General features: G+C 42.0%; 1 protein-coding gene across 5 annotated transcripts in view; it reads right to left on the minus strand.

Moving 5' to 3' along the window:
• The window catches only part of LOC139103435 (myelin transcription factor 1), a 246,360-nt gene that overhangs the window by 209,389 nt on the left and 16,788 nt on the right, over positions 1-20,183 (minus strand). Inside the window, exon 1 of one of the 5 annotated variants that reach the window (XM_070658090.1) lies at positions 534-544. The exons of the other annotated variants lie outside the window; for them this stretch is intronic. The gene's annotated coding sequence lies outside the window, so the exon portion shown is untranslated. Of the gene's footprint in view, positions 1-533; positions 545-20,183 lie in introns of those variants that run through there. 5 annotated transcript variants of the gene reach the window in all.

Genomic DNA, 20,183 nt, shown 5'->3' on the forward strand with positions numbered 1-20,183 from the left:
TGTCGACACCAAACGGCCGAAGCGAGCAAAACCGAAGTGTTATGCGCCAACGACATGGCAGGTGAAATCCACAGGGGGAGGGCTCACGACATTCTGCATCTTTCCCTTCTAACTATACGGACTTGAGCGTGTATACATAAATTCTTTTACAACGCGTTAAACCGCGTAGGTGGAGGATGGGGATACGTTAACGTAAGTTCGGCGGTCGACACGGCGTACGTGCCTCGCGTGATGTTAACATTATTACTGCCGCATTTCTCTACCGGCCAGGCGGCAGCAACGAAAGTCTCGAAACATACGTGGCCGAAAAATAAATTGTATTTAATAAGTAAAGCACTCGCGCGATGCTAATGACGTTCTGCGATCAATGATCCGCGGCGCGGAGAATATTTCGTATGTGTAGAACAAAAACTTTGCGCAAAATATTAATAACGCATGCCAGAGTTGCTGACACTGGAAGAAATTATGCTCGCGCGTTTCTATTATATTTGAGGACGTTAATTATAATAATTTCTTTATGATTATTCACTTACATTTGTAGATTTCAGTTAGGTTAGAGGAGATTATTTTTTATCCTTTCGTCCTTCCTTCCTTCCTTCCTTCCTTCCTTCCTTCCTTCCTTCCTGTCTTTCGTGGCAGTATTCCGAATTATCCTGACGTGTTGTAGCACTGTAAATCACTTGACGCTATATTACACTACTCTACTTTTCATAATCACTATCACTCGAGACACGAACGACCGAGAGAATGACGGTGGATTATCGCGGCGATTTTTTACGATTTAATTAAAAAGCGCGACAAACGATCACTCAGATAAATTTGTATTTCCGTCGAAACTACACCCGAGTCGTCCTCGATCCCGACACAAAAAACTGGCCGCGCTGTAAAGTGAGGTCCAAGAATCACTTATTGCTTCTTAAATAGATTCTTCGGCGGAATAAACGTTACCGAGAGTTCGCGCCAAGCGGCGAATTAAACGGGACGCGATACGAAAGTTCCCCGCGCACTTTATTTACCTTGAGTTTCTCAAAAATCACTTGCACGAGACGGGATGAGAGCTGCAGCCGCGACGAAAAAGATGGGCGAGGTGCTGACTTCACGCTCTGACGATGATGATCGCCGAAACCCAGTAAATGTCGCTGAAGGAGATGACGAGTAAAGCGGGCCGATAATGCAGGTCGATAATGCGGGTTGGTAATGCAAGCCGGTAATGCAGGTTGCGCCGCGCAATTCACGTCGAACGCTCCGTGCGCTCCGCCGGCGATATAACCCTTTCTTCCCGAAGCACTTTTAATGCACGAAAAGAAGCACAAAACGATGAGTGGAGTAACAGAGGAGTACAGAGAACGATTGCCCGTTTCCGAGTCGACGACGTCGACACTTATTTGTTAGCGAAATCTTCCTATCCGCGGTAAAAAAATACGCTTAATTACAGAGCGATTAGCGACACGTTCTCGCGCTCGGGTCTTCGCAATGAAACTAATATGGCCGTTAGAGATTTCGGCCCTTGGAGGAAAAGAGACAACCGCGAAAAAAGAGTGAGACAGCCAATAGGTACGATCTTGTCTCGTTCGATGCTCGAGTATACCTTTTTCACGATTCCGAGACTCAATCGTCAATTTTCGAGCTCCGGAGATCGTCGTCGTTATAAAACTTCGATTCGAGAAAGCCTAAAAAATAATCTAATAATCGAAATATTTTTCTGTTTCGTAAAAATTTATATTTCTTTAAAAAGTCGCGCACAGTAACATTGATAGCCGACTGCACGCGTAGCATCCACTTTTTCAAGATGGGATATCTCGGCACGAAAGACTATAAAATTCACCCCCGCATTAAGAAGCCTACTTCCCCTAGTCTGAGTTTAACCCTTCCTCCTCTTCTTGCAAAGTTGCCTCCGGCCTGCTCGATGATCCTACGCTTTCCCGCATTCATTCCGCGATCTGGCTCGTCTTACCCCTTCGCCTTTCGCCAACCTCCCTTTTTCGCGATGTCAACACACGAGTACACCACACGCCTCGTGTACAGACACATACACACCCGCGCACGTATACGAGGAGCGATTCGCCTCGCCGGAGAAAAGTTTCCCGCAATTTTGCGTCTCCACGGCAGGAATAATTCATCGTGTCCCGTGAAACTTTTACGATTTCCACGAGCGACGTGCGACGAGTCCAACCAAAATCTGAAGACACGAACGGTATACCTACGCTCCAAACGAAAATAAGAAAACGCAAGGCGCAACGATATCCCGCGAAGTAACTTTAACGCGCACATACGCACGGGTAGTGCAAACTGATTTTCACCCGACGTTAAATAGGAGCGATACTCGTAATCGTGATAACGCGGCGCCTTTCGATATCGCGCAATGCATCGCGCGCATTTATTTATAGCGACTTAACCACGAGCATTATGACGTCGTAAACTTATAATTGTACCGGTAACTGTTAAAATGCCCCTAAAATCGACGCAGTTTCTTTTTTTTCTTTTTTTTTTTCTTCATAGCTCAGCACACGTAACGTAACGAACAAAGTACGCGATGAAAGTTTCCCTAATGTGGGAATGCGACACGTGCGATAATTTACGTGCGGCATTGTACTCGCGTTGAAACACACGCTGCGCAAGAACGCAAACACCGACCACTTGGAAAACTTTGCCCCCGCTATACCACCAGGATACAAAGACATTTTATCGCTGAAAAACGATTCACGCTCATCGTTCCCCGACGTTTTATTCTGCAAGCAGGACTGAAAGGAGATAGGCAAGCACGATCGATATCGTTGCGTCGAGTATATGTCGGGAGACTAAGAATAAAAACCGGGGAAGAAAGAATTATTTTCAAAAATTGGATAAAATTCGTAATTTTCATCTACGTGATGATAAATGATAGGAAAACGAAAAGCAGCGTGTATGTAAAACACTCGTTATTGATTTCACAGCTTTTTCGTGCTAGCGCGAGCTGATCGACGTATAGACGAGTGCCGCACGCGAAAAAGGGTGGAAAGGATTAAAATGGGCCGCGTCTATAATCTACTTTACATTTGCAGGAACCCTTTCTAAGCGCGGCGACTAATACGGTAATGCATCGGAATCCCTTCAACAGGGACGGTAGTTTCCGGTAGTCGTAAAGCCGGTTTAAGTAATTCCCGATAGAGGAAAGCTTCCTTCGCGTAGCTCCTGTTTTGGGCAGACTCTCCCGGCGTGCCTTCAATGCACGGTAATAAGCAGGATATCGTGCTATTCGTTTTCACAATGTTATCGCCGACAATATTTAAGACAATAGAGTAAAGCTAAAAAAATGTTTACTGTATATATTTTTTTTTTGCTTTAAAAATATTGCGAATAATTATATCGCAATAACATCTTCGGTAAGTAAATTTTTTTACATGTACGAGTTTCGAAAACATGGAAAAAGCGCAGGCTCTAATTTCTAAAATTCTCAAGAAAGGCGATTAATTTAATTAGCTGTAATTATTACGCGCGTCGCGAGAACTGCCTCAATTTTATCGAAAGTATATACGTCGCACGAGAGACGACAAATCGTTATATTTTTCGGAAAATTCTAGGGCAACGCTGTCTCTGACGACCTGTGTCCACGAGAATCCTCCGCGACGATCGGAAAAGAAACCAACGGATTGGAGAGCGGAAAAAGATGATAGAGGAAAAAAAAAAAGAGGGACGAAGAGAGAAAAGGAGGAAACACGTCGACGATGTAAGGCCTCGCAAATTGTTTAACTTTTGCGGGACGGCCCGCGACACCGGCGATACAATAATGGCTCACTGATGCGATTTTAACTTTTCACGCCCGCCACGTTCATCGGGGTTGAATTCCATCGACGGAATATCGGACGTGGGTGCGATAGAGCACTAAACCGGCGGCGGCGCGGTGCTGAGACGCGAGCGACTCGCGGACGAGAAAAAAAAAGTTGGTCCGTCGACGATCTCCGAACTCCAACCTTGCGAATTCCTTCGGGACGAGAGCGAAATTCCTCAGGACTCGGAACGTCCTGGCACGCGACAATGCATCCCGTTCCTTTCAGAACCAACGAGTCGCGTCCGGATTCGATGAGATGTGACAAAAATTTTATTTCAATCCTCATAGCGTAACTATTGGGATTTTTGTATAAAAAAACATTTACCTCGCACGATAAAAAAAAAAAGAAAAAGAAACAATTTTTGTTTCCTAACTTGAACGAACGATTTTGCGTTCTATTACTATTTAACTTAGTTTTCATTAACGTAATTTATTTTGCGACTCGTATTTTTCATTCGTATACGTTGTAAATTATTCGCGATAAATAGAAAAGTAAGTAGTAAAAGCGACGCATACAATGAGCGTCTGCAAATGTACGTAATGGTTTAGAGAAAATATTAAGCTAATGCGAAGAAACTTTCACGCGTCTTCCAACCTTTCGGTGCACCCGAGTAACGCCGGCAGGTAATTAACTATATATGTATATATATCATGTTATCTTTTGCCTCCAGCTCGCTTGCCTGATGCCTACCTGCCTGCCCGACTGCCTACTCTGAATCCGTTTCCAGACATGCAATTATGTCTGATGGAAATGGAAGGCACGTGCACATATAAAATACGAAGACGGAAAGAGGGAGACTCTCACATTATATTGTCCGTGTGCGCTTCAATTGCTGCTACGTGCGTGTCTCCGCCGTATTTCTCAAAATGTACTGAGATAAACATATTCACCCCCTTCAACAAGTTCGTAAACGAGACTAAACACAGCACGCTATAAGCATAAAATAATTTTTTCTTTCTATGTTATCATTTTTATTAATCGTACAATTTTTTTTTATGTTCTTAGTAAATATGGACAATTTATTGCTTGAGAAAAAGAAAGAGCGTCACCCTCCGACAAGCAAAGACAAAAATACGAACGTTGAACTAAACGTTTCCCCAGGTTATCTTTTGTCCGAAGGGGTCAAAATTCTTGTAAAACCATAAAGAGGATTCCCAGTCATTAGATCGTTTCGTTATAGGATCCCTCATTTTTCCCCACCCTTAGCATCCGTCCAACTCCTTAAATTTCTCTTCCGTTTCATAATACGATGAAAATCGCGTTGCTCTTGAGAGGCTCTTGGCTTTTATTTAAGAAGACTTACAGCGCAAAACATTTTTGTCGAGATAACACTTTGTAAAAACGAATAGAGAACAGAGAGAAACAGCGCTCTTGTCGATAAGATTTCTTGTTAAAAACATTAGTTTAAATTCATTTAAAATTATCTACAATTCGTGACAAAATTCAGAAGCTGCAATTTCTCTATTAAAAAATAAAATAAAATAAAATAAAATAAAATTATGAACAGCACTCGTCTTCTTAGTTGAAACCGTTTCTTTCGCTCGGTTCGAGTGAAATGCGAAGGGAAAACGCAGCACGTGCGACGGTGCAAAATCGGTGCGGCGTTGATAGAAATAAGGAGACCCTCTCTTCAGAGTGGCAGAAATCCGGGGCACGAGGACGCGGATCCGTGATTTTGCTGTTCCCCGACCACCATAGATCACCGCGTCGCAGCAATTGAGTTAGGAAGGAAGGAACCAGTTCGGCAAACACTTCTCTCGCAACGCCGTCTTCCTCTCTTCCTCCTAACCCCCGTTTCCCTTCTCGCCCCTCGAGCCTGCCGCCCGCCAAATTTATGGCTTAAAAAAGTCCCGGACGACCGGAGTCGTTCGCTTTATCTGTAATGTACTGATCTTGCCTCCGTCGACGAGGGCACCCCTTCTTACTCCTGACGTCGTTCCTGTCCCTGGACCCCGCCCGGACCGAAAGAAGCCACTCCGATCTGGATACGGAGTCCACCCGGCGGCGCTAGTATACACAAGGGTGGACCACCACCACCATTGCCGTCGCACCCCGTAGCTTTCATGATTTATAACAAGGCGAGGAGGCGAAAAGCGAACAGGGCAGGCGAAGAGAATCGATGCCTTCGAGTCTCGAGAGCCGGAGCTTTGGCGGGACTACACTTTTGATAAGGGTTTACGAATCGCGCGATTCTGTGCAAAAGACTGGATACCGCGCGGCTTACGTTCTACGAGAATTCCGTAAGGTGAAAGGTCATGCAAAAAAAAAAAAGCACGATTTCGATAGCTCCTATCGCCGCGGCTGAAAGCGGATAGTTTATTCCGCGAAAAATCTATTCTTCTCGCATTAAAATGGCCTTTTCGTTGTTCGTTTAAGACAAATAATAAAAATTAACACAAACTCCATGCGGTGTTGTTAATCTATAAATTAATATTTAACTAATTGATAACAATTTTTAAAACTTTCTTTTTTTCATTACGTTGTAACGCAAGTCGTGCGCGTAAAAATTTAAAGGCCGTCGGGAGTATCATACGCCGGCATTGGAAGCGGTTTAATCAGAGAGGAGGAGAAACAAAACGCGAGAGAGAACAAATAAGGAGAGAGAACATCCTCACCTCGTGTCTGCTCCTCGAAAAGGCTGTTCTAAGTTTCCCAAAGACGTCCGTGAGCGGGAACTTTGAGTACAAAGTTGTTCGTGTGCTACGTGCCGGGCAAGAACCGCAAGTTGAGAAGACGTAGGTATGGTCAGACAGACATGTGGACACCCGATTGGAACGGCATCGTCACTGCCGCCGTCTCAAGACGAGCAATCACTTAGGCAAATATTCACGCACTGATGCATCTTCAACATGTGGGCGCCTGTTACACTCGATACGAACAACTACCGTCAAGGATTTATAAAGCATAGGGGCTTCTAATTGAATGCAACCACCATCATATATTCGAAATTTCATCTACGAACCTCTACAAACATCTGTTATTCTTCGCGAAGTCGGGGAAAAAAAAGAAGTTTCGACGAGAAAGAAATTATCGGAATATTTCATTTCAAATACAGTGAAAACAAGAATGAGAGAACGATAAGAACGCGTGCGAAAGTAAAATAATAAAGCACCTAATTGTTTCGCGACAAGATTTTTTTTTAAGCGTGCAAGGAAGACGAGAAGTTTCTCTCCGATTAAGTCTAATGAAGGATGGTCGTCTAGAGAACGGTTCAAAGGAGTTTTGCGCACCAAACGATTCATCAGGATACGTAGGGTTCAAACCTCGAAGCTTCTGCGGTTCTACCTCCTTGAGGCCCGACCATAAAGTTCGCCCTAAGGACCAGCATCCTTACTCCATAAACCTAACCCCGTCATGTAAGTAAACGTGATTCCTTTGATGATCTCTAACTCCTTTGCTCACGAAAAAAAGATTCCACATATACAAACAGATATTTTTACAAATTTTACATCTCACAGATTACAATTTTGTTATCTTTCCTTTTCAAATTATAACTAAATCAATTAATATTACTCTGTTATTTTTCATTCTTATGAAATTGGCGTGACGCGTAAATTAGCTGTTAATTATTACTGCTTAAAATCGACGCTGATTAAGTCTCTCTCGCTTGGCTTGTTTCACGCGAAAGTCAACGTCGGTTATCAAGTCGGAGATTTGAGATTCGATTTAATTTGCAACTAGGATCTTTTAAAAAATATGTGAAAAAAATTTAAAGCGTGCGCAAAATTTGTTCTAGTAATTAAAAGAAAAAGATACGGGTGAGCGGCGTACGTGCCGCGCGCGAGCTACGTTCCCCCGCCACCTCCACCATCGCACTGTCCTTCTCCAGCGGTCGACCGAGACGTACGTACGCAGCACGTGCTCCGTACAAATTAAAGATCCACGCACAATCGACGGGCCAGAGGGACATTATCTGGCGTGAATTACCATCCTGGATCAATCGTGCGTACCGGCGACTACATCTTTTCGATATAAGGTAAGTTAACACCACGTGTACGTGTACATTAAATTCGCGTCTCTTTACCGTAAACGAAATGTCGATGAGTACAACCGGGCTCGAGGGAAGAGGGATTCAATCGACGAGTTCGCGATAGATTCGGGACATATTCATTCGTGGTGTAGGAAGGCGAGGTCGGAAAAATCTTTTCGCTAGCGTATTTTTATGACTGCGTGGTGTGACCGAGAGTAGAGGTCGGTCACACGTGCGACGTACACATCTTGCGCAGTGATCAGGTGAATAGTACATAGGAATGTGCCGGCCGGTCGGCTGCCGTAGTCAACTGGATATTATCACACAATATTAGCTGATGCGAATTGATCTTCGCGAACGATAACGTGTACGTGTCGAGTATCTATGAAGTGAATATTTTACATAGAATAGTCGTAATTATTTGTAACGCAGCACGTTTAATTTTTGTCATTTTTGCTAATCAAATGTAACTATTTTTGTTTCAGATAACAATCCAAAGAAAGACTTTTGTCGAAGGAGCACCAGTCTGACATCCTCGTTGGAAAAAAGTGGAAGGAAAAGTGTCGCACGCCGAAACTATACAAATACGAACCGCAGCCGGTTCGTCGGTCGTCCGGGAGTTCCGCTAAGTATTCGGACGGCTTTATTCTAAACGCGAGTGCCGAACAGGGTCGCGCGTAAGTGATTAATAATTTTTGCGAGTGTAACTTCACCCGGTCGCGTTCGCGAGTGACTTGTGCGCGGAAGGATGGCTCGACACGTCCCATCTGAGAGGAGGAGCAGGCCCGGGACGGGCATCTTGCATCGGCGGAGCAACTTTTAGGTGAGAATTAATTCTTTAAAATTAAATCTTTATTAAAAAAAAGATTTTACCTTTTTTTTTATTAATCTTATTAATTTACTGGCACGTCTACATTAATATTTTTCTTTTTATGTTACAGCCACCGGCAGAATTTTACAACTCCGCTGAAGTGCAGATTGGTAAGTCATTAATATTTTTTTTGCGGTTTGTAATTGAGTTCTCTTAAAAAATAGCACGCGCATGATTTCTTCTAGTATAAATAAGTTTTGTTAAATATATTTCCCGTGCCTTTAATATAATAATTCTTTACGAAATATAATTATTAAATTGGACGTTAAAAATATGAACGTGTGTATCTTAAAATCGAATTTAAATTAATAAATTTCTCTCTTAATCTATATTGATAAAGCCAATTCTTAGTTGCGATTACACGATCAAAAACAACGAATCTTCGGCACATCTGTCGAGCACGATAGCGACGATTACTTATGCGTCCCGTGCCCTCTCTCACAGAAGCTTCCTCCGCGAATCCCTTCCTTCCCTCCCTCCGACGGGATGTGACGGTGTACAAGGGGGATGGCGCGAGTTAACGCGAACATATAAATTAGCAGGACATCTTAGCAGGCCGCTTGCAACTTAGTCACGTAGCGGGTTTAAACTTGACAGGAGGTGGATTCTGCGACGGCGAGCGCATGCCACCGCAGTATCGCAAAGCTACCTCTCTCTTCCTTCGTCCCGCCCTCTCTTAGTTTTACATCCATAAAAAGAAGGGACAACCATTTTCTTAATTTTCCAAATTTCCGCGAGTCACTGACGTAGAAAATAATCGGTCGTCAATTAAATCATAATCGAAATATTTAGTTTTAAAAGTACGACAAAGCTCGCAATAAGAACTTAAATACCGTATACTGTCGCAAAACTCTCAAAGTTACACTAGCACTTCGAAACAAAAATTGATAATATAATTTTGTAACTTGTAAAGGAAAAAAATATAATGTTTTTCGTTGTATCTTTGTGAGATGTAAACATGCTAATATATTACAATGATTTAATGCCTCGGGGAACCTCGATCTTCAACGGTCTAGTATCTCATATCTGGCGAAAACTAGCCAGAGGCAAATCGTCCTTCGATCTTACGTTAGCGCAAGAATATGTCGATAAGAGCGGTTGATACACGTAGTGCTTGTTGGGGGAGAGCTCAAACTTTCGATTTATGGATCGCTATGTCCCGAGAGATTCGGGGACTGGTCCTCGGCGTGTGGTCACAGTGACGGGGTGGACGATTAAATGCACAGTATTCCTAAACAATCGGGAACGACATCTGCGCCGTTCATTGATCACATTCGCGAACGAGACGGAAAAGCCACGAGAGAATGACGACGTAACACTCGAGATAAGAATAGACAGTTATGACAAGAGCGTAAAATTCGTCTTCGTCGGGAAAGAGAACAGACGAAAAGGCGACAACAAAACGTCTTCTCCAATATCCAAGTCTTTTCTACACAATCCAGATTATTTTCCGCGGCACGGATGTCTTCGTGCGCTTTTTCGCGTCCTAGCTATCCCTCAACTTCTCCGACCAATCCATGAAACAAAGTTTCGCCGCGTGATTTCTTTTATTCCTGAAACTAGCTCGAACGAGATAGTTGTGATTATTCGTTAAAGCCGAATAACGGTTAATGAATACTGCACATATAAATTTAATAAACTGATAAAATTAAAATTTAACAAAGCAATAATTAAAGCCACAACAAAGATTGATATCAATAAGTTACGTTAAAAAAAAAAAAAATAAAACAATAAAAAGAATTTTAAGTATTACGGTTAATTAAACATTTACATAGACGCGAAAATAATGAAGCTCCATTGACAAAATAAGGAACAGATTCAGAGGTTCCTATAGGAAAACGGATCGTCTTGATTCTGACTTTATGCTCGGCATAGTCCCCTATCTTCGTCTTTAACGCTTCTCCTAAGCTAAACCAGCACCATCATGGTAATTGCAACGTAGCGCTGTAGTGATTAATGCTGCTTGTTATTAGGATGAGGCTCAGAGACGCTATCAAGACAGAGCGCGACATTAAAGAGTACTTCACACTTTCATTGAAAAAGGACTCGTTATACAGACCGATTCTAGTCAGCGTTCTCGTCAATTTTCCGATCAGTAAAAAAATATCGTTTTTTAATTCGCATAAGTAATGTCGTATCGTAATAAATTTCATCGTAAAAAAAGAATTGTAACAAATTTATTCTCCCAATGAGTAATTAATTTAAACGGAAAAGTTACGATTATTAAAACTTACAAATTAATAACAATTAAGCTGACATTTACTTTTGCAGCACAAAACAAATTTGATTCCAGAGAAACACCAATTTCTGTTATTAAAAAAATAGGATTGAAAAAATTATTTTCACCGTTAAGATATTTTTACGCAAACAGCCGCCGCGCAGACAACGTATTCTTATAATTAATGAGTAAAGTATCATGAATGAACCGGCGTATCCGAGAAGGAAAAGGGTATAACTAAGAACGCTAAAGCTACCTTCTAAACTACGGAAACATTCAAGGAATTTCTTTATCTCTATCTCACTTGTTCTCTCTGTTTCTTCTCTGCGTTTTCCCAGAGAATACCGTGGCATTATTGGCCACGTTTATCATCCCACTCGCAAGACACGCATGAAATCTTAGCGTAAAAATGTTTTCCAATAATTTACGATAATGCCATTTTCTGCGCGATAAAATAAGGGTCTAATAGCAGACAGCAATTAAAGTCGCTATAAAAAGGTCAGAAAAAATAGATAAAATCTAATTAAAGTAGAGAGAAAAAAAACAAGAAAAAAAGGAAATCGTTAAAATTCATTAAAATTACCAAGATTCAAAGATATCTAATTGAAAAAAAAAAAATGTAGCGTACCTCAAATATTTATAATTATAGTTAAATATCTAAAAATTCAAACTTTTTCAAACACAATTTTTTCCCCGTAGCTTTTCTCTGGGTTTTGGGCTTTTTCTTTTACAATTTTATTTTTCCCCCTTCCCTGCGTGTCCCTTCATTTCTCATGAGCTATCTACCTACGCAAAATTACACAGCGGTCGGATTTAATTATGTCTGGAATTCGGCGCTAATTAAGTTTGATCGAACGAATTCGCGGGTTTGTTACTGAGTTTGCTCCGCAATGCTTACGAAACAAGGGTACGCCCTACCGCGAGCATAATGCAAATTATATTACCCTTTATGTCGGCTAGCCGAGCATTCTATTGACGTGCACTCCACGTGCTTTCTTTTTTGTCCGGGAATCACCGATATAATTTACCGGGTACGAGAATAAAAGTCGTTTATTTATACAAAGTTACTTCAGAGATTTATTTTGAAAGATTCCATTCAAGTTTAATTTGGCCAGATTTCCATATCAAGTTTTAATAAATCTTAATCAGGTTTCCAATATATATATTAAGCAACGTATTAAATTACGCGAATAATTAGTGTGCAAGCGAAAACTAAGAAACGTGCACGCAAAAGGAAACTAATAAGTTGATATAATATATTATATTAACATTTATGTACTTTTATACGGATTGTAATTTAATTAGGCTCTTTTTTTTAATTCAAAGTAAAAATTCTTTTTATACGAGTTGCATTACATCAATAAGAAGTATCCACTTCGCGAATTTTTCTATTCGGTCTCGCGAAAGAGCAAATATGCGACTGGCAAGGAAACGGAAGGCAGGCAGTGGGAGAGGTAGAAGTGACACCCTCAGGCGCAGTGAATTTGCCCCCCTGATTGGATGAATATTAAATTCTGGTCACCGGCAAACAACCATCCCTCTTGCCTCTTGCTCCTTCGGTCACGACGATTGAAATATGTATCCGACGAAGTCAAACATTCCGATAAAGTGCAAGACCCGGTACGTGGCGTGAATGTATGATTTTCGAAAAACGTACGTGATCTGTATATCCGGTAAAAAAAACACCGGTAGACATATACACCCCGCCAAAGTTCCATTACACGTTACGTATGCATGCAAACTGCATGTTTTCTTCACGCGCTTATCATCCTCGCGCATAGCAATACAATAATTAGAAAACTTTTTATTAATATTTAATAACAACAGCTCAAACTGACTTTCTACTCTGGCGCAAAATTAACTTATGAGGAACAATTAATAATGAGGTAAATTAAAAATTTTATTTTAATGATAAGAAAAACGCACGGCGACAATCGAGCGTAATGTTTTCCCACGCGGGCGAATAGCTAGTTTTAAATTTCTCATTTATCGCCCGGGGCGACGAAACTTCGTCTACATATCCCGAGAGACGCGGGCGATCGAAAGTTTCGTTGTAGATAAGTAACAAATTACGGATCGAGTAACGAGGCTGACTCCGTGGGGCGGAGGGGCGGTGGGCGGGGGAGGTTTCCTGACTGGGTAATTGCCAAGGATGAGACAGGACTTTCGAAAGAATGTAATTTCGTTTTGCGTTTCGCGCGAGCCGAGTCATCAATCGCGGTGTGGCGGTGGCACGACGCATCGATTATCGCGACGGTTTAACAGAGACGAGGCGGCAATTATCTTCGAGAAATTAAGGGCGCTGGATACACCAGCGGTAGGAGGACCGCGGGATCAAGGGGGGCGAGGAGAGATCTTGACGGAACAAGCGCGTTTTCGGCAAGAAGGGTGGTACGCTTAATTTCATAGACGTGGCGCGCGGTGCCATACGAGCAAGAACAATCGAGCCCGGGAGCGTGTGCGGAAAGGGGGCTCTCGACCAAGGGTAGGCTGTACATACTTCGAAGGGATAATTACAATAAGCAGCCCTCGCTGCCCTCACTTCGCCACTGGTCTAAGAAATCCACTGGCGTAATCTACCTAAAATCGTGCGCGACATTCGCCTCGTTAATATGGACGAGTTCTGACAACATCTCATTTCAGATAAATCTAAATTTAGAGCGAAAAGATACTACCCGAAATTGATTTCAATCGTTGCGTAATAATTAGCTAGCCAATTCGTGGTTTATTTCATGGCTGTCTAGCAAAACTGTCCAGCACTGAGCCAGAAATGTAACACTTAAATCGTCTGCTTAATAACGAGCTAGAAAAACTAAATATCTAAACATTTTCCTCCGCGTAACTAGTATAGAGATGTATTTCTTATTTAACAATACGACCTAAAAAAAAAATCGCGCCTTAACCTTTTTAAATCCGAGGCGAAACAAATTTTTAAGTGAATTTTAGAAAGGCAGAGCGCCGTTAGCATAAGCGAATTAACTAGAATTTCCAAATTAATGATGTTTATTCGCTAAATTTAATTTGGTCCAAAGTAGTGGACGCCAAAGGGAAAATATTACTTAAAATATCGTTCTGCTTATGCCTCGAGACATGCGTTAAATTCTTAGTAATTTGAGTTTCCATTAATGTACAGCACTTAAACTTAATTCACCCTTCCGCCCTCCCCCCTCACCCTATGTAAATTACTATCGTCTCCGCTCAGCGTACGCAAAACGCATCGGTCCCATATACTTTCCGTAACGAGCGTATCGCCGAGCGCGCGAACTTAACGGCGCGTCGCGCCGCGATAAAACATCGGCGAATTCGCGCGATTGAATTACAGTTTAATTAACTCGCGGGCAATTAAGGCCCGTTCCGCCGCGCGTCCCGACCTCTCCCCCCCTTCGGTCTCCCTTTCCCTCTTCGTCTGCATCCCAGAAGAGCCGACACCATCCACCTATAACGAAACGGTTTTCGCTTTCCGTCCAAATCTCGTGCATCCGCCAGCTCGAACGTTTCGAGCAGCAAGTTTCGAGGGTACTCGCGATTTCATCGAAAACTTTTGCACCCCTCGATCGTTTCTTTTCTTTTTACTCTTCCATTCCCTTCCCCCTCCCTATCCCTTTTCGTTTCTAATGGCCTGCCAAAAGAGATTGAAATACAAGCACATGCATACCGGATATCGAAAAGATAATGTCGCTCGTTAATTAAGAGGATCAGGTAAAAAGCAATGTTTTAATTACTTATATAATCCCGGCAGCTAATGGGCAGTGCTTTAATTTCAATTTATCCTATCGACAAGTTCAAGTTAAATCATAATAACGCCAGAAACATGTATAATTACGTTTTTATATCAAGCTTTTATAGACCGAATCGCTCGGTCCGCGATAGCCGATAAATTTGTAAGCGTTTTATGAAGACGTGGAAATTTGTAATTTGAGAATATTGCTTCTCAAGGCTTACGATAATCCCGGAACAAACGTTAACACTACGCGGCACACGCATGCATCGTGGAAACGCGTAGTCAGTATGCACGGTATATATACTTGGCCGACGGAAAGCCGTAACTGCCGCGTAGGCGGCCGATTTAACGACGAGTGAATAATTATGGGGGCTTTACGGTCCGATGCCGGGAGAGCCTCGGCGAATGGAGGAACGCTCGTTATATTTATGGGCCGACGATGACGGCAATTTCGGCCGAGGAATCGACGACGAAACTGTTGCCGGACGCATCTGTCGTTGTTCCGCCGCGCCGCAAACTTGATGCAATCCTCGGTGGCAACGAGATCGCACCGAGAGGATCGCACTCGCTCGCGTTCACTCTAAAACATAATCTATTTCCCGACGTCGAATAGCAACGATAGCCAGCAAAAGAAACTACTAAATCTCGACAACTAATATCTTAAAAGCAGTTTTCCCATTGTTACAAAAAGAAAATCTTTTTTTTATTTTTTAATTGTAATATTTAATATTGCAAAATTTTGATCTACGTAACTTCCTCGTTATAATCTTAAAAAAAAAAAAAAAAAAAAAAAGTTATCGGATTTGCGACACGGTAATTCTTTTAGCTACGCGAGAGGTTTAAATTCCCGAGTACGAATGCACACCTCTCCGTCGTAATTAAGATTAAACCGAAGGTGGGAGCCAGGTAAGTTCGTTCCAGGGATGCGAACATTTATAATTAAATGGCGTTGTTACTTATTACATGGAAGTTCGCGAAGAAGCGGAATAGGGAGATTGTTAGAGAAGGTAGGCTGTGGTTACTCGGATAATCTCCTCTATAATGTAAGACGGTGAATGGAGCGCGCTTGGACGGGTTCTAGCTTACACGTTCGAGGAAATGTATACTTAGAGTTAGCGAGGTTTCAAATTTCGAACAAAGGAAAAATAACGTGAACGAATGGTATCAATGTCGCGTTGCTCGATGATAAAAAAAAAAAAATAAAATAAAATAAAATAACCGCTAAAATATTCGTTGTGGGAACAAGGAAAATATTCGAGAGCTTACTTGAAATAGCGACGACGTAGGTATATACATAAACGAAAAAGCTCCTGTAATCGGATTAGCATTCGAATGGTCAATCTCGCTCGACCAAAACGACGTAAGTCAAAGCTCCGGTACAAAGGTCGATATCGAAGGGCAGGTGGCGAGAGACGGGGGGAGGTGCGCTTCGCAAGGGTGTCGAACGCCCAGGTCTCGTGACAAATAGAAGCTTTGTGCCGCGACAATGGGGAGTTTATTTCCGGGCCGGCTGGGGCTACAATGTAGGCACTATACTGTAATTAAATTCCCAAACCCAAGGATTCGGAGGTTATAGAGGACCAGAAGGATGGAGAGAAAGAGGGACCGCGGCGAGGCGAGAGAAAGGGACGCGGGATCGCATCAGACGAGAGGGAAGAGGCCGGCAGAACCTTAGCATATTGCATACTGACCGGTCCGGAACGCTCCGGGCTTTCTCGCGACGGACGCTATATTGTGTTTGCCGTATGTTCCTTCCTACCTGCCTTCCTTCCTTACCGCGCGCCCGACTCGCGTCAAGATGAGACAAATTCCACCTACACGACGTATCTTCGCCGAGAGAGTATTAGTGGAATGATAAGTCGCGAACTGGCTTTTCATCCCTAAAAGGGCTAAATCCGCGGCATGAAACTTTGCGCAAGAGATAAGGTCCAGTAATCACGATATGTTTCTCTATTCAACGCTAAGAACCACAGCTTAGTGGTGATGAATGTTTTGACTTATGCATTTCTTAATAATTACAATAATAAGTTACTCAAAAAAAATAAAAAAATAAAAAAAATAAAAAAACAGTTGCGTAAATACTAAATGGTAACGCTAAGATTAGGCGACAGTTTAACGAATCGAAATCATCATCTGCGAGTGTCGGTTACAGTTAAAAGACTAATACAAGGATGCCGGACTAAAGTAAATGTCGAAATATAAAGTCTTGGTAGATCCTCGAGGCTTAGCGTCAGCCCTACGCTATAAGAGTAGAGAATACGGAATGCGGTGTTAGATGTTTCTTATCTCCGAGAAAGGGTGGACGAGTAATCTGTATTGGGAACGCGAGTTAAAGTCTTATGTACTTCCAATACGAGTTATAAGCGAAGGTGGTGGAGCACGGAATATAAAGCCTCGCTGCCTGTGGAATGAAAAGTTTAATCTTAAGAAACCAAAGCTTTTAACACAAACGTTACATGCATCAAATAATTAAAAAAAAAATTTTTTTAATTAGCAAGTTTATTTTATTTATTTTACGTTCTTTTCATTTTAATAGGAATAACAATAAACTTCAATTAAAGTATAAAATAATTCGAAATGTACACGATGACAAAGTGGCAAAAGCGAATTAAGCAAGTTATCGCCAAAAGAAACACAATAAACTTTTCACGCCCGAGCAGCGTGCCACGTTTCAACGTAAAACAACCCTTTCCGATCACGCAGCTTCTTAAGGAGGCGAGCGGGATCAAGATCACGCGTACCCGTAAAACGGGGATAGCGTTTTAATGCCGGGCAAACACACATATAGATCTCGGGTTGCCGAACGCGAGAGAGGACTTCGGATAGGACCTCAGGGGGAAAGGGGGAGAAATGAAGGGAAGTAGACGAAAACGTTCGTGCACGGCTTGTCAGGGCGGGGTTCGCTAAAATGAAAGTTGGAGCCACGGCTTGCCGCAGCAAATCCGGCTTGATTAAAACACCGTAGGAGGAATCCCTTACCCCTTTTACCCTTAGCCGCCAGCCACCGCGGCCCTACCGCCGCGCCACCCCGTTTATTTCGACCGTCTTCGGTCGCCAAGGAGCGCACCAACGTATAATCTTAATGCAGTCTTATACGAGGCGGAACGAGGCTATATTTCATTATAACCCCGCAGTCCTTCCGGAGCCCTTCGCGAACCCTTTCTATTTCTACTGGCTATAAGCGCGAGCGGCGGCGACCGGGATTTTGCTCCGAGATATCATTTGGGACGTAGAATCGGGGGGGACGCCGAGTAAGTATCGAAATGACGACATTGGCTAAAGTGCCTCCTCGAATTACGCCCTAATCTTTTCTCTATTTCATCGAAAAACTACGCGGTCTCCTCTCCTAATCGTGTCGCCGAAATTACGACGGCCCGCGATTACTTTTGATAACAGAGATATAAACGAAAATTCACACGATCGATAAACTGGCCGTTATTTTCCGACAGAATTAAATTTTCAAGCATTACTTAATTAAAACTGGAGAATAATTATTCGCGTTGAATTCTTCTTTAATTGAAACTCGTGAAAATTATTAATTAAAACTGTGATAAAAGAAAGAAAGAGACAAACGGTACGGGAAAACATTTTACATTTTAAAAGGAACCAATGTCGATGAGAATAGCCAGCAAACTTATCGAACGTTGAGAGACAAGCGAAGACAAGGGGGTTTAAAGCTCGAGGGGTAAAAAGGGGTGTATTTACGACGTTACAATACCCCACGGGCTAATCCTCGCCTGGAGCAGTACCTAGGCCGATCGAGGCTTCTCCCTTCTTCACTGAACGCAATCACAACCTTCATTCAAGTAGGTACAGAGAAATCCACCCGAAGTAAAACCATTTCTCTTCCTCGCGCAATCAAGCAGAAATTAAAGTGCAAAAAGGAGGCAATAATCGCGAACGTTCAACATTAATAACATTAAACGAGAAAATTCGACATACATTGCCATAATAACATTGCCATAATATCGTCCCAATTTTTATTACCTTTTATTCGAAAGCAAACTACGCATCTTTTAAATATCTAAAACTGCACTTTTGAAAGTAACACCTAACGACACTCGAGAAATAAACTGTTCGCTAGTGAACACTTTGTAACAAGAATTAAAAGCCCTTACTCGTCGAGCACTGTATCCCAGCTTGTCTTCCTTTCTCGAAGCCTAATTGACACGATTTTTATAAACTCCCCTTTAGGCATGAAGGGTGAAGTCTTCTTTTGTACTGCCGCTAACACCTTCAACCTCAGACCCTTCAGCAAATAAGAGTCGCTTTTGTAGCTAAAGAGTACAGCAGTATCGCGGTGCACAATTATATTATTTTCACACAACAGGAAACGCGAATAAGAAAATATATATTTCTTTTCTAAGTTGTTCCATACATATGCGTATTAGGTAAATGTAATTTAGAAAGATTTTCTCAAAAGGTCAGAGAATGCGGAATAATTTTCTTCAGTTACCGTATTCGAGAAGGCGATAAAAAAAAAAGCGTGTCACTAGGGTGCATCAATGATCAAAGTGATCTTCCGGAAGCTTCTATTTTTAACGCGGAAATTCGTCCCTTAAAGTAGCGCGACTAATTTAAAAAAATGCCTCGCCCGACCGCCTCGTTACGAACGCCTGATAAAATTTTCAACTGAGAGTCACTGTCGTAAATATAGGTACAGGGGTGAAAACAGGGTGCACATTCCAAAGCCTTGGATCTGCGTATCCTCGCGCATTCATTCATAAAAATTCACTCAACCGCGTGGCTACTCCCACCGAGTGAATTGGAGGGTTCGCTCCAACCCCGATCAACGTGACAGCTCGACAAAGTTAAAGGGTACTGTGCTTCATCTTTTCAGGTTCCCTCGAGAGAATCGCTAACGGTATCTTGCAAAATATAAAGAATAGCTCCGAAGAACAAGGCCGATTGACAGCCGGTGACGGAATACGCAAGTATCCATAAAGATACGTCGAAAAATTTGCCGTAATTCAATTGAGAAATACACGCATAACGTTGCCTTATCCTTATAAATATTTTATCTAATTTGCGAATAGAATGTTCATCAATAAAAAAGAGAACGTATAGTTTCGATCGATCTACGCCGGTAAAAAGTAAAATCGAAAATTGTTTTATCACGACACTGTGTGCGTGTAAGAGTCAGGTCAAAGCGAAGCAGATGTCCGTAATAAATACGCGTCCTTAAGCGGATTTGAGGCTGGCTTTCCGGTATTTTAACACTGCGTTTTCCAACCTACCCCGAGATTACCGAGTGCCCGAACGAGTACTTGTTTACTTTGTTATACGGTTACAGTAAATCTACTTTTAAACGACATTTCCTCCATCGCAATAAAACAAGTAAAATTTTAATATTTAATTAATATTGAATCAATTAATTAAAAAACATGGTACCTGCATTAATTTTAATATTTAATTTACCTTCATGAATCTGCACTAATAAATATTTATTATTTGTTTATATTTAACTAATATAAACATAATAAATGCTTTCTTAATTATTGCTGTATCGAGGATATAAAAAAATTATCTATGTACTACAGCGAAAGAATATTATATACCACAGGATAAGGGTTCGCCTTTAAGAGAAACGGCTG

This window comes from Cardiocondyla obscurior, linkage group LG06 (genome assembly GCF_019399895.1).
Source record: "Cardiocondyla obscurior isolate alpha-2009 linkage group LG06, Cobs3.1, whole genome shotgun sequence".
Classification (NCBI taxonomy): domain Eukaryota; kingdom Metazoa; phylum Arthropoda; class Insecta; order Hymenoptera; family Formicidae; genus Cardiocondyla; species Cardiocondyla obscurior.